We start from the raw sequence: 13,211 nt of genomic DNA, 5'->3' as shown, positions 1-13,211 counted from the left end.
TGGACAAAGTACCCTTCCTTGGATCATTATGGCTTTTACATCTTTTTTTCCCAAGCTCAGAAGCTTCACAAACAGCTTTAACTGTCTGTACATGAATATGAAATGCTTCTCCCACCCTTCTTCCAGTGAAGCACATCAGCTGTGCAAACATACGAAGGTGAAAGCAGTTTGAAGCAGCTTTACAAACAGCTGTGTAAGTCTGGGGAAAAATGGCAAAGCAGCTTTTTCAAAGGATTTTGCATGGTGCTGTTCTGTTCAGAATGCTTTTAAATGGGAGTGTGTGGGAAGTCTTCCTGTGTAGAGCCCTATGGATTGAAGGCTTACTTTATTTTAAGTTGTTGCAGGATTCTCCTTCCACGTACTGAATTATTCATGAAAAGGGGCTTTTTGTTGTTATTCTTATAACTTCAAACATTAAGCTAAGTTTTGGGTTGTTCTGTTTTGGCTTGTAATCTGTGAACCAAGTTTTATGTTTCGAATGTAAAGATGACCATTCAGTAAATATACATAGCTTGGAGATCAGTTTATTGCACCCCTATCATTATTCATTTAATTCATTGTGAAAAAATTAGTTACTATCTGGGAATACCAGATTAAAATAATTCAATTATTATTAAATAGTATTAACAAGCATCACCACTCTTTCAAAATCAGAAATTTTAGGGTCAGGGTTAAAGGGTTTAATACAGGGTTGTCAAACTTGCATCGTTACGGGGTCGTCACAGCATCATCACATGACAGATAACAGATAATCAGAGTTGGAAGGGACCTTGTAGGTCATCTAGTCCAATACCTCGCCCAAGCAGGAGACCCTACACCATTTCTGACAGATGGCAGCCCAATCTCTTTTTGAAAGTCTCAAGTGATGGCCCACTCCAGCCCTCGGCCGGTCCAGGCAGCCATTTTGGGCAGAGCTTTGTTATGATTCGGTCTGAGGAACTGAAGCTACGGAGAGAGTGGGGTGGGTGAGTGAGTTGGGGCCTGGTTCTGTAAGCACGGCCTTGCGTGGAAAAAAAAGAGAGAGAGAGAGAGAAGAGGAGCTGGACTTTAAGGAGGGAGTTGAGTGGCTGCCAGCGTCGGGGGAAGAAACTGAGAGTACTTCGTGAATTCTACTCATTTTGATGGAAGAAGACCATTGCCCAAATGTGAACTCGATTAAAATACAGCCATTTTTTCCTCTATTTTTAAAGGCAGCAATTCAAATATGGTAAAAGGATAGCTTGCCAGTTTGGCCCTTTGCTTTTAGCTTTAATTGAATGCATAACTACCCTGTTTCTCCAACAATACGGCCTCCCCCAATAGGAAGTCCCAGCATGTTTTATAGGCATGAAATGAAATTAAGCCCCTCCCCCTAAATTAAGGCCTATATTAAAACATGCAAAATGTGGGGAATGGTGGGGGGGCTTGCCGTTAGGAAGTACTTTTGTTGCATACCCAGATATGGTGCTGCCTGTGTTGACCCCGATACGAAGTGCCCCACCAACGCCAAGGTCAACATCCAAGCCGTCGCTGCCCGCCCGAAGATGCAAGAGGGGGGGAATTAAGTCACTCCCGAAAAGACAGCCTAGCCATTTTTTCGGGGCTCAAAAAAAAATAAGACCCGGCCTTATTATATGAGAAACATGGTAGAAACGGTAGGAAGACAGTAATAATTGAATCTTGTATCTTCAAGTTGCTTTTAGTTCCTTACCAAGGAAACTTAAGTGAAATTATGTGAAAAGCCTTTCAAAATAGTGTTTTTAAGAAAGCTAATTTTTAGCAATTAAAAATGAATCCTGTATTTTAGCAAATAATAAGAACAAAGGGTTACTATACGAGAATTTTCAAGACTCCTCAGCATCCTCTCCCCGTCCCTTTGTTTCAAGTTTATTTGTTGCAGAAGATGAACAAAGTGGATTTGTGAAATTCACCATTAATTACCATGCTTTTCTGAATGCTGTACTAATTTGACAACTAGTTTTGTAATGTACTAGCTGAATTACACAGCATTGTGACAACAGGGAACAGTTTAATGAGGTGAATGTAGATGTAGTTTTCCAAAAATGCACACTGCATTTTAGGTTTTTTTTTCCTCATATGAGTTCAGAGAGCATTTAAGATGAGCAGCTAGAGGGTTAAGGGGTGAAGTCAGCATGAAGTACGGCTCCTCGTGCTTCCTTTGGGACTCACCATTGCCACACAGCTGGCATAGGTGCACCCTGGCGAAGGAAGGAATCTGGAAATCAAAGTATTCAAGTGAGAGTGGACTGCAAAGGCCAAACCGGCTCCTGGCCATGAGTTTGATGCCTCACTTCATTGAAGAGAGACACTGGACCTAAATGGCGCAGCATGACTTTGTTCCTGCCTGGCTTAACTTCTCTATGCCACAATCTGCCAAGGCTCCTGGAGCTACTTTTGAAAAGCATGGAGAACATCTTCCTCGAGGAGAAGGCCGGTTTGGTGTAAGCCGAAGATGGCACAACTCTTCTGATGGTTTCTTTAATAATGGCCCCCTCAGAACTGTTGGACACTGTTGGCATCAGCCTTCCCTGCACCGCCATGATTCTGGTGTTTCTAAAGGAAATCATGTTGGGCTAGCTGGCAGTCAGCCAGGTTGGCATGGTTCTTCACGTGGCCATGATGGCATGAGTCAGAGAGGAGGAACAACTGGATTTCATCGCCATTGGAATGGCAATTTCCACTCCCAAAAGAATTCAGCTTTTCAGGAAAAGCCAACTGCTGAAGCTAGGGAGGAGAAGGAAGAAAAGGAGAAATTACAGTTTGAGAGGAAGATTTTCCATCATTGAATCCAGAAGCTGGAACACAGCACAGCCAGGGTAAACCAGCTGGAACTCCATCTGGTGTTTGGGAAAATCCTCCTAGTGCCAAGCAACCTACCAAGATGCTGGTCATCACCAGGACCTCAGCTTTCAAATGGCAACAAGGCAACCCCCATTGTCCCAAGTGCCTACAAAAATCTGGTTCCTAAGCCTGCAGCACCACCATCAAAGCCAAATCAATGGAAAGCTAACAGAAGTGAACATAAACCAAGATCACTAACCTCCAGCCGTGATTCAGCTTTTACCAGTCCTGTGTCTGTAACCAAACCAGCTGTGTTAACCAGTGGCTCTGTTCTCACCTCTTCCAAAGAGAGTCCCTCCAGTACCACCCCTCCTATTGAAATAAACTCCTCTCACTTGACAAAGCTGATGCGCCGCACCACAGATAAGAAGAGTGAGTTCTTAAAAGCTCTGAAGGATGACAGGAATGGAGAATTGCCAGAGCGCCATGAGAACAACAAACTGGAGGATGTGGATGGTGGCAGTACAGCAGAATCAAAGGAAAACTGGGAGGAGAACTGCCATCAGAATGGGCTTTCTTTGCCTTTGGAAGAGAATCTTTCTCATTCTTTAGAAGCAGAACACAGATTACTGAAAGCAATGGGATGGCAGGAATATCCTGAGAATGATGAGAATTGCCTTCCCCTCACAGAGGATGAGCTCAAAGAGTTCCAAATAAAGTCAGAGCAGCTAAGAAGAAATGGTTTTCGGAAGAGTGAATTTCTTTGAGGCCAAGGCAGCAGTCAATTATTCTCCCACTGGAGAAGCACTTTTAAGACAGAGTTTGAAGAGTCAGACACAGAAACAAGTAGCAGTGAAACTTCTGACGACGATGCCTGAAGTTGGGCACCAAAAATCCATTATATAAAACCAACTCAGCAAACTCAGTTTGTAGTTCAGCACATAAATGTTTGGGGTTCAAATGAAGCAGAGTTTATTCTATCTCAAGCCTGTTCAGTTTTTTATTATTGAAAACTTCATGCACAAGGGACAGAATTATATCCCAAAGAAAAAAGCTATTTGCTTACTACTTTTTGATTTTGCCCTTCTGTGCTTCATAGAGAACAATCCATTCCATCTTCTGGAGCAAGGCATGGGTTCAGTCTCATCAGGAGAAGGATGCAAAAAAGACTTAAGTTGGGCAACCACAAGCTTCTCATACTGCTGTCCACATTGCAAAATGTTGTGCGGCAATAATGTGCTAAAACAATCATTGTCAATGACAAAATGGCTACGGAAGTTCTAATTGTGTTAAATTAATGCTAATAACATGGAACTTTTTTTATTTTTTGGTGGCTCAGGGAGCTTCATCACTTAACCAGGCATGTTTGGTTTTTCTTTTGGGGGAGGGTACAGCTGTAAAGAGGAATTGTTTGTGTTCTTGCAACCTTGATATTCAGGGTGGATTGTTAAAATATAAAATTTTTGTGGGATTTCAAAGATTTAGATTATTTTGATAACATTATTTACAGATTTAAAAAAGTGACTATCACATTGAGTCTGTATGAGGGGAAAACTACTGCATCAAAAGATAACTAACTTGAAATAAATATTTTGCATCAGTTTGCCAAAAAAAAAAGTCTCAAGTGATGGCGCTCCCACAACTTCCGAGGGCAAGCTGTTCCATTAGTTGATTGTTCTCACTGTCAGAAAGTTTCTCCTTATTTCCGGCTTAAATCTCTCCTCGTTCAGTTTCCATCCATTAGTCCTTTTCTGCTCTTCGGGTGCTTTAGAAAATAGCTTGACCCCTTCCTCCCTGTGGCAGCCCCTCAAATATTGGAAGATTGCTATCATGTCTCCCCTGGTCCTTCTCTTTACTAGACTATCCAAGCCCAGTTCCTGTATTCTTCATATTTTTTTTATTTATTTGTCAATTGCTTACAAGATAATAGGTATAAGTAAAAACATAGCTTTGAATACATGGATACATGTAAGAAAAATAAAAATATATATAAAAGAAACAATAGGACAGGGACAGTAGGCACGTTGGTGCGCTTATGCACTCCCCCTACAGACCTCTTAGGAAAGGGGTGAGGTCAATAGTAGACAGTCTAAGGTTAAAGTTTTTGGGGTTTGGGGAAAAAAACCACAGAGTTAGGTAGAGTATTCCAGACATTGACCACTATGTTGCTGAAGTCGTATTTCCTGCAATCAAGTTTGGTGCGATTAACCTTGAGTTTGTGTCTATTGTTTGCTCTTGTGTTGTTATGGTTGAAGCTGAAGTATTCATTGACAGGTAGGACACTGCAATGTATGATTTTATATACTATACTTAGATCGGACTGAAGGCGGCATAGTTCTAGGTTTTCTAGGTCTAGAATTTTGAGTCTGGTGGCATAAGGTATTCTGCAATGAGTAGAGGAGTGGAGAACTCTTCTTGTGAAATATTTCTGGACTTTCTCAACTGTGTTAATATTAGATATGTAATGTGGGTCCCCTAATCATCCTGGTTGTTCTTCTCTGTACTTTTTCTAGAGTCTCAACATCTTTTTTGTAATGTGGGGAACAGAACTGGATGCAGTACTCTAGGTGTGGTCCTACTAAGGCTTTATAGAATGGTATTATAGCACAACCTTTCCCCCTTCACTAAACCACGTGTGGTATGGCCAGCGCGTGATGTATCTGGCCCATGGGCTGCAAGTTTGACACCCCTGGTTTAATATTCTCCTGTAATTATGATAAGAATCATTTATTTATTTATTTTATTTATTTGATTTGCCAATTGTTTACAAGATAATAAGTATAAGTGTATACATAGTTGTGAATACATGAAATGGGTACATATAAGAAAAATAAAAGAAGAATAAGAGAAACAATAGGACAGGGACGGTAGGCACGTTGGTGCGCTTATGCACGCCCCCTACAGACCTCTTAGGAAAGGGGTGAGGTCAATAGCAGACAGTCTAAGGTTTCAGGCAAAGATTGATAGAACAGAAGTGGAAGGAAATAGGTATTCTCTGGAAATACAAGCTCACATAGAAAGGAGGATTTTGGGCAGTCTCCCAACTATCAGACCAAACATAATTAACCACAAATCAGTATCTTTCACAAGTTCAACCTTACGTTCAGGAACTTGATTGCCTTCAGAAGTTGTCAGTGCTCCATCACTGGAGGCTTTTAAGGAGATACTAGACAGCCATTTGTCTGGAATGGTATAGAGCAGGGGTCCCCAACCACCGGGCTGCGGACCGGTACCGGTCCGCGGAACAACTCCTACCGGGCCGCGGCTTGCTGGGCGCCACCATCTTTTTCATGAAAAAGTGCTTCCGGTGAGCTTTTCTGGGTAGAAAGCCATTTCTACCCGGAAAAGCTCACCACGCTGCGCCGCCATCTTTTTGATGAAAACGTGCTTCCGGTGAGGTCACCGGAAGCACTTTTTCATCAAAAAGATGGCGGCGCCCAGCTGATGCCGGTACCGGGCCGCGGCACCCAGCTGATGCCGGTACCGGGCCGCAGCGTCAAAAAGGTTGGGGATCACTGGTATAGAGTCTCCTGCTTGATCAGGGGGTTGGATTATAAGACCTCCAAGGTCTCTTCCAACTGTATTATTCCATTAGGTAGTTTGCTTTATTGCAGATAACAATGGATAATGTAATGCTGGGAAAAAGAATGGCCAGGAGTCCATTGATATGAAAGGATGGAAGAGAAAGAGCTTACATTTAAGTCCCAGATGGTATAGATATGATTTGATGACTGTGTTGCAAATTTTCTACCAGTAGCCAAAATAAGGCCCAAGAACTGGTAATTTAAAACTCACAATTATGCCAAATTGCAAGCTGCTGGCTTTTAAGCATTCAGCTGCACGATTGCCAAGAAAAGTCAGCGGGTTAAATACCAGTTATTTTACAGAAGCTGACCCAAAGTCAAACTAAATCACAGAGCCTTAGAGGAAAAGGTCACAGGAACACGATTCAGAAAGCAGGAGAATTTTTCTAACAAGGAGAAGAAGTCTGACGCATGCTCTTAAATAGCCAGAGTTCCTTGCTGTGCTTCATAAAAGAAATCACCATCTCTTCCTCTTGAGGTGCCACGATGACCTCTCCTGCTCCATTCTTTTTTGCCTGGTGGTGTGATTTAGGGCTTTGTATTCCTTATTCAAGCTCAGACTTTGAATCAGCACCTACCTGAGTGGAATCATCCTCATCAATCACAGATGATGGAAAGCTTGTTGCCTCCTGAACTGTAGGCTGGAAGTCTATAAGTTTTGAAATCAAAGTGGGGTCTGGAACAACTTTAACAACTGGTAAAGTAGTATACTTAACACTTGCAAAGTTTTTGAAAAGAGTCATGTAATCTACCTCCAAAAACCTTGATTCTGATAAATATTATAAAAATCATGATAAAACCTGTTCTAGTGAGTTTCATACATGAAAACAAATATCTTTCTGAACAGTTATACACATCATTCCTCCTTCAAATTTTTTCAATACAGGACAACCCACCAGCTAAATAAACACAAAACATGCTGTAGGACCCTAAAAGTCTATTTTTTATTATAGAACATAATGCCATGCTTTGTGGACAAATGGTGTTTTGATGTTCATCATTAAAAATAATGATAAATTAATTTTTAAAATAAGTGCATACAAATGAAAAATTGCAAACAAGAAGGGACTTTCTTCAGACTGGGCAGCATATTTATTTCTATTTTGCCTTACAAAGGACTGTAAATGAATGGGAAACAAGTTAAAATGTATTCTCATCATTGGAAAGGATTTACAAACAGGGACTCTCATACATACTGAAAGTGCATTGAAATCTGACAGTCTGATTTGCCCTAGAGATATATTATAGATTGTTGTTGTAGTAATAGTTTAATCCAAGAGTATCTATGGGCCTAAATCAGTGGTAAGATTCTTTTTTTTGTTTTAACTACCGGTTCTGTGGGCATGGCTTGGTGGGCGTGGCAGGGGAAGGGTACTGCAAAATCTCCATTCCCACCCCACTCCAGGGAAAGGATATTGTAAAATCTCCATTCCCTCCCCAGTCCAGGGGAAGGATACTGCAAAATCCCCATTCCCTCTGCACCACACTAACCTGCTTTCTAGCTCCGTTCTCCTGTGCAGGGCAACAAAAGAAGACCCAGCTAATCAGCTGGGACTCGGGAGGCAGAGAATAGATGGGAGCAGTTCTCTGAACTACTCAAAATTTCTGCTGCCAGTTCTCCAGAACTGGTCAGAACCTGCTGAATACCACCTCTGGCCCAAATCATCAAAACAAGCAAGCAAATAAATAACGAATAAAGACAGACCCTATGTTCATTAATTTTTATAGCAACAGTTACTTTAAGCTTGTAACTATGTTAGGAAGATGCCACCAATAAAAGCTTATTTGTCCAGCTCAAATGGATTTTAGACAATGTGTTTATTAAATGGAATATCTTCATCTGAGCTGACCAAGCAATGCCACGGAGGTTCTGACCTAATCTCTGAAGCTGCAGGGAAGGGGCGGGCTCTGCATAGGGAAGAACAGTTATCACTTTAATCCATGATTACTTCTGGGTTTTAGGGCCACCTTACCCAAAGAGAACTGTGCAATTTGGGAGGTCGTCTTGGGCTCATGGCTCCAGTTCAAAGAGCAGGTGGCAGCTGTGCCCAGAAGGACCTTTATGCAACTTCATGTTGTTTGTTGTCTGCATGTTTTTCTGGACTGGGAGACGATATGGACAGTCACCCACATTTGAGCCATCTCCTATATAATTACTGCCAGTGAATTGAGCCTATGAAATTTGTTAAGTATATCTGAAGGACTTAAGGATTGCTTTCTTTTGTTACATGCTTTGGGATTCTCTCATTTATACTGATCTTTTTAAAACATGTTGGTTACCCAGAGTTACTTCGCAGCTATTTAAACTCTAGTCAATAAATAATTTTGGCTAGTGGTAGCAAGTGCTGGAATTATATTTTTGCAGGATTTGGTTGGCAACAATTGTCCATTTGCAACATTTTGATCAAAACTAAGAGATGCTGGATTATAACATTAACTGAATTTGTAGAAAAGTTGAAGTTGACCACTTTGGTCAGGGAAAATTCATAACTCATCATATTGTGCCCATCAATAATGAACTCTGAAGCAGCTGTGGCAACAGATTAATGTAGCATGATATCTTCTCAACCCAAAGCATTTTGGTTTTCTGATCTTTTAATTAAATGACATGATATCTCTTTAAAAAGATGTAGAAGCACCAAGCCACAGGAGAATTCTCACACATCATTAGAATGGATTACATTGTTTCATCTCTGATTGATAGTCTTGCATATGAAATATGATACCAGCACTGAAATTAAAATGAAGTGTGTGAAAGAATGGCTCTAGGTCATCAGTCACACAAATCTGTGTCTATCAATACAGCCTAAAAAACTGTATATAGATACCATACTTAACATTACACTACTATAGAAGTCTAAGTTGAAAAAACAATTTGCAATAACAGAAAAATAAAGAGAAGAAAAGAAGAGAAACAGATTTTAATAGGTGCAGTTCTCTATGAAGGTCAAAATATATGAAGCACTTTATGGCAAGGTGCCTTTAAGGAGTGCAATAAATCCAATTATGACCATGGCTTACAAGATTATTGAGTCTGAAAGGCAATGATTTGATCAAGTTCAGTCAATTTGTTCATGGTTGCTTTAAAATATTTTTTGTAATACACTACTTCATGAACTAGAGTCCAGACCAGGGATCCCCAACCTTTTCGACGCCTGCGGCCCGGTTCCGGTGTCAGCTGGCGCCGCGCCCGGTTCCGAGCGTCAGCTTGGCGCCGCCATCTTTTTGATCAAAAATCACTTCCGGTGACGTCACGAAGTGATTTTTCGTCAAAAATGAGCGGCGCTTAGCGCTTCGGTGATTTTTCGGCAGAAATGGCTTTCTACCCGAAAGCTCACCACGTTGGCGCCGCCATCTTTTTGCGAAAAATTGCTTTTTTACCAAAAAAGATGGCGGCGCAGCAACCAGCGGCGGTAAGGCTTGTTCCGCGGCCCGGCACGGTCCGCGGACGGCGGTTGGGGACCCCTGGTCTAGACCATACAAAATGGTTTTGATTCAATATTACTGCAGCACATTCTGATTTCTAAACTGTTACATAAGAATATCTCATTAGAAATTTTGCCCTGATTGGTGGATGTGTCCATTATTTTCTTTGCATTTTTGATTTAACATAAGCTTTTTTTTTTTTACTTCCAACATATTGTGATATTGCTCTCTGGATATCAGTTACCTAGCTCCTGATCATGGAAAAGTATATATTCTTCACTATTGTGTACCGATTCCTCTTTGTTTGTTTCATTTTCTTTTTAAATTTCTCTGGTGAACTTTTAAAGTATACTTTTAGAGACAAATATCACTTTTCTCATTCAGCTATGTTTTGTATACCTTAATGAATAATAATTATACTGATCTGAAGGCCAACATCAACTAAAAAAACTGGAAGCTACAATTTCATATTGTTGTGTATATAATAACAATCTGTGTAATTCCTATTACTGATGAATAGGTGAAATTTCTCAGTACTAGATACTAAGTTCCCTAAATATTTATATTCACCATGCTATAGTTAAGATTAGTTTTTAACACTTTAACTTCAGTCATCACACTTCATAATTTTAAATGTATTTTTATCTTATTTTAGTGTTTTAGTGCTTTATTTTACTTTATTTTTATTTTCCTGATCATTTTTCCTTTTCTGTGTACCATTGTTTGTTAGGATATGTATTTCTTATGTCTGTTTTATGTCTGTAAATATAGTTAGAGTCCACAATGATATTAGAGAAAATAGCATAAAATGCATACTTGTGTCAGTTGATAGCTGTAAAGATTATTTGCATGAAGAAGGTTTAATTTTGTGAATCAAAGCAAGATATATCTCTACGGATCTATTTGACTGAAAGGAGAAAATAGATATTGCTGAAGTTCTTTGATAATATTCAGCATAATTATCCACTATACTGATAGTTCTTAGGGATTAGATTTGTCCTTTATGAAGGCTATTAGCATTAATGTCTTCTATTAACAAGCATATCTCTTAATAATGTCTGTAGATGGCTGTTTTCCTAATGACAAAGCAGTACTGACAGCTGTCCTCTGTCACATACCTAAAGATAATGAAGACACCTCTGAGGAATTGTTCTATAGAAATGAAACATATGCTGCTGTTAATTAGAGTTTGGAACGAGAATACCGATTATGCCTAATTTGTGACAAAGATTTCAGTGGGACTTATATTTCTTCACTGACAGCAGAATATCACTTGAAGTCCTCCTGCATAGCCAGTCTCCAGAAGAAAATTTGACCTTTGCAGATCTTCAGTGGTTGTTAGGCACTGAAGAAGGCTCAGGAGAAACAGCCCCTTGAAGCGGCTTTGCATTTCTGTGTATTTATTTATTTATTTATTTATTTGATTTGCCAATTGTTTACAAGATAATAAGTATAAGTGTATACATAGTTGTGAATACATGAAATGGGTACATATAAGAAAAATAAAAGAAGAATAAGAGAAACAATGGGACAGGGACGGTAGGCACGTTGGTGCGCTTATGCACGCCCCCTACAAACCTCTTAGGAAAGGGGTGAGGTCAATAGTAGACAGTCTAAGGTTAAAGTTTTTGGGGTTTGGGGAAGAAACTACAGAGTCGGGTAGAGTATTCCAGACATTGACCACTCTATTGCTGAAGTCGTATTTCCTGCAATCAAGTTTGGTGCGGTTAACTTTGAGTTTGTATCTATTGTGTGCTCTTGTGTTGTTATGGTTGAAGCTGAAGTATTCATTGACAGGTAGGACATTGCAATGTATGATTTTATATACCATGCTTAAATCAGACCGAAGACGGCGTAATTCAAGGTTTTCTAGTTCTAGAATTTCAAGTCTGGTGGCATAAGGTATTCTACAACGAGTAGAAGAGTGGAGAACTCTTCTTGTGAAATATTTCTGGACTTTCTCAATTGTGCTAATTTCTTCATGTGAAACAAAATGGCTGTCTTGTTTTCCTTCATCTGCTTTGACTGACAGTAGCAATAATTGGAAGGTGTTTCTGTACATGCATGCAAGAAGACTTCTCCATTTTTGTAAGTGGTGATCAGAGTAGGTAAAGTACTGCCAAGCATTGTTGTGGGATGTGAGAATAACTTTGGGAAACAGGGGAAAGAGCTGCACCAGTCTGATAACAGAAATCTGATCCAAAGGCATAGTGATGGAGAAAACATTACAGAATCGACCCTCTCTATTTTTCTGGTATGTAAAGGTGGTGGAGAAAGCACTTTCAGGCTTGCAGGATTCTGTTACTTTACCCTTATAATAAAATCAGCATTATCAGTCATGATTTTTGTTCCTTGGCCTGGAAGGGCCGACAAGCCTCTTGCTGAAGCAAATTATATTACTTCTTTGAAGAAGATATGTATCCATGTATTTATTTACAAGTAGTAATCAACTTATGAGCACAACTGGAACCAGTCACTGAGTAAAGCCATCATTAAGTTGAATGACATGTGACTGCTTCACTTAGTAACCACAATCCCTGCTCTCCCAGGTTGTTAAATGGAGAGAGAACCCTCGATTGTGCCCAGGAGGTCCAGGTGCCCCATACTTATGATCTTTGGAAGGTTCATTCTCCAAATTGTGCAATTTGGAGTTTGGGGCTTCCAAACTACTGCAAGAATGATGGTGTTCAGTAGCCTTCCTAGCCTAAGAGGACACAGCCTGGCAGAAGGCTGAGTTTTCGAGGTTGCAGAAAAGGAGCTCAGTTCTTCAGGATCTGAGCCCCTTTATAAAGCTTGACAGAGGGACAATCCCTTCTTTGAGTACAGAAGAGAAGGCATCTGCTGGGCTGCAGAAATGGGCCTTGGATCTTTAATAAAATACTTCTGTTAGAGGTGGTGATGGGGAAGAAATCTGAGCTATATCACCTCACCTTTGTCATCAGATGAGGAGAGAGCAAAACCAGCTTATTAATGCTCAACTCTGAAATTAGGTTTTTTTCAAAAAGGCACGTAGAACTCTTGTTTCTTTGTTCCACCAAATTATAAAACACAGAATTGTAGAAGTTTTGAGACTACAGAGAAACATCCTTGATAACTTGTTGTTGTTGTTTTTTTTGGGGGGGAGGCAAAATTCAGGCTTGATGAAACAAAATGTATGACTTTCATTCCTCACTGTAAAATTAATCTAGGCTTGTTCACTTTACAGAGGTTTGATTTTTCAATGTAAATATATCAATTGTGCAAAACAACCAGTTCTTCAGAAAAATTACTATTTTTTTTTGCTGAATGGAGAGAAAGGGCTCGGATTTTTTTTTTTTGATGGAAATGCTGAATGATTCATACTCTCTCTCTCTCTCTCTTCAGAAAGGTCTGACTTAGTTGTATTATCAAAGATTCTCTTTGATTTTGCCATCTACTAAA

General features: G+C 40.0%; 1 pseudogene; it reads left to right on the top strand.

Moving 5' to 3' along the window:
• Nucleotides 1-1,632: 1,632 nt before the first annotated feature.
• Nucleotides 1,633-3,901, top strand: LOC113414864 (vasculin-like protein 1 pseudogene; annotated as a pseudogene).
• The last annotated feature ends 9,310 nt before the right edge of the window (nucleotides 3,902-13,211 follow it).

This window comes from Notechis scutatus, chromosome 3, assembly GCF_049901735.1.
Source record: "Notechis scutatus isolate UNSWTSFEM ecotype Mainland chromosome 3, rNotScu1.2, whole genome shotgun sequence".
NCBI lineage: Eukaryota > Metazoa > Chordata > Lepidosauria > Squamata > Elapidae > Notechis > Notechis scutatus.
This window is presented reverse-complemented; position numbering and strand designations above follow the sequence as displayed.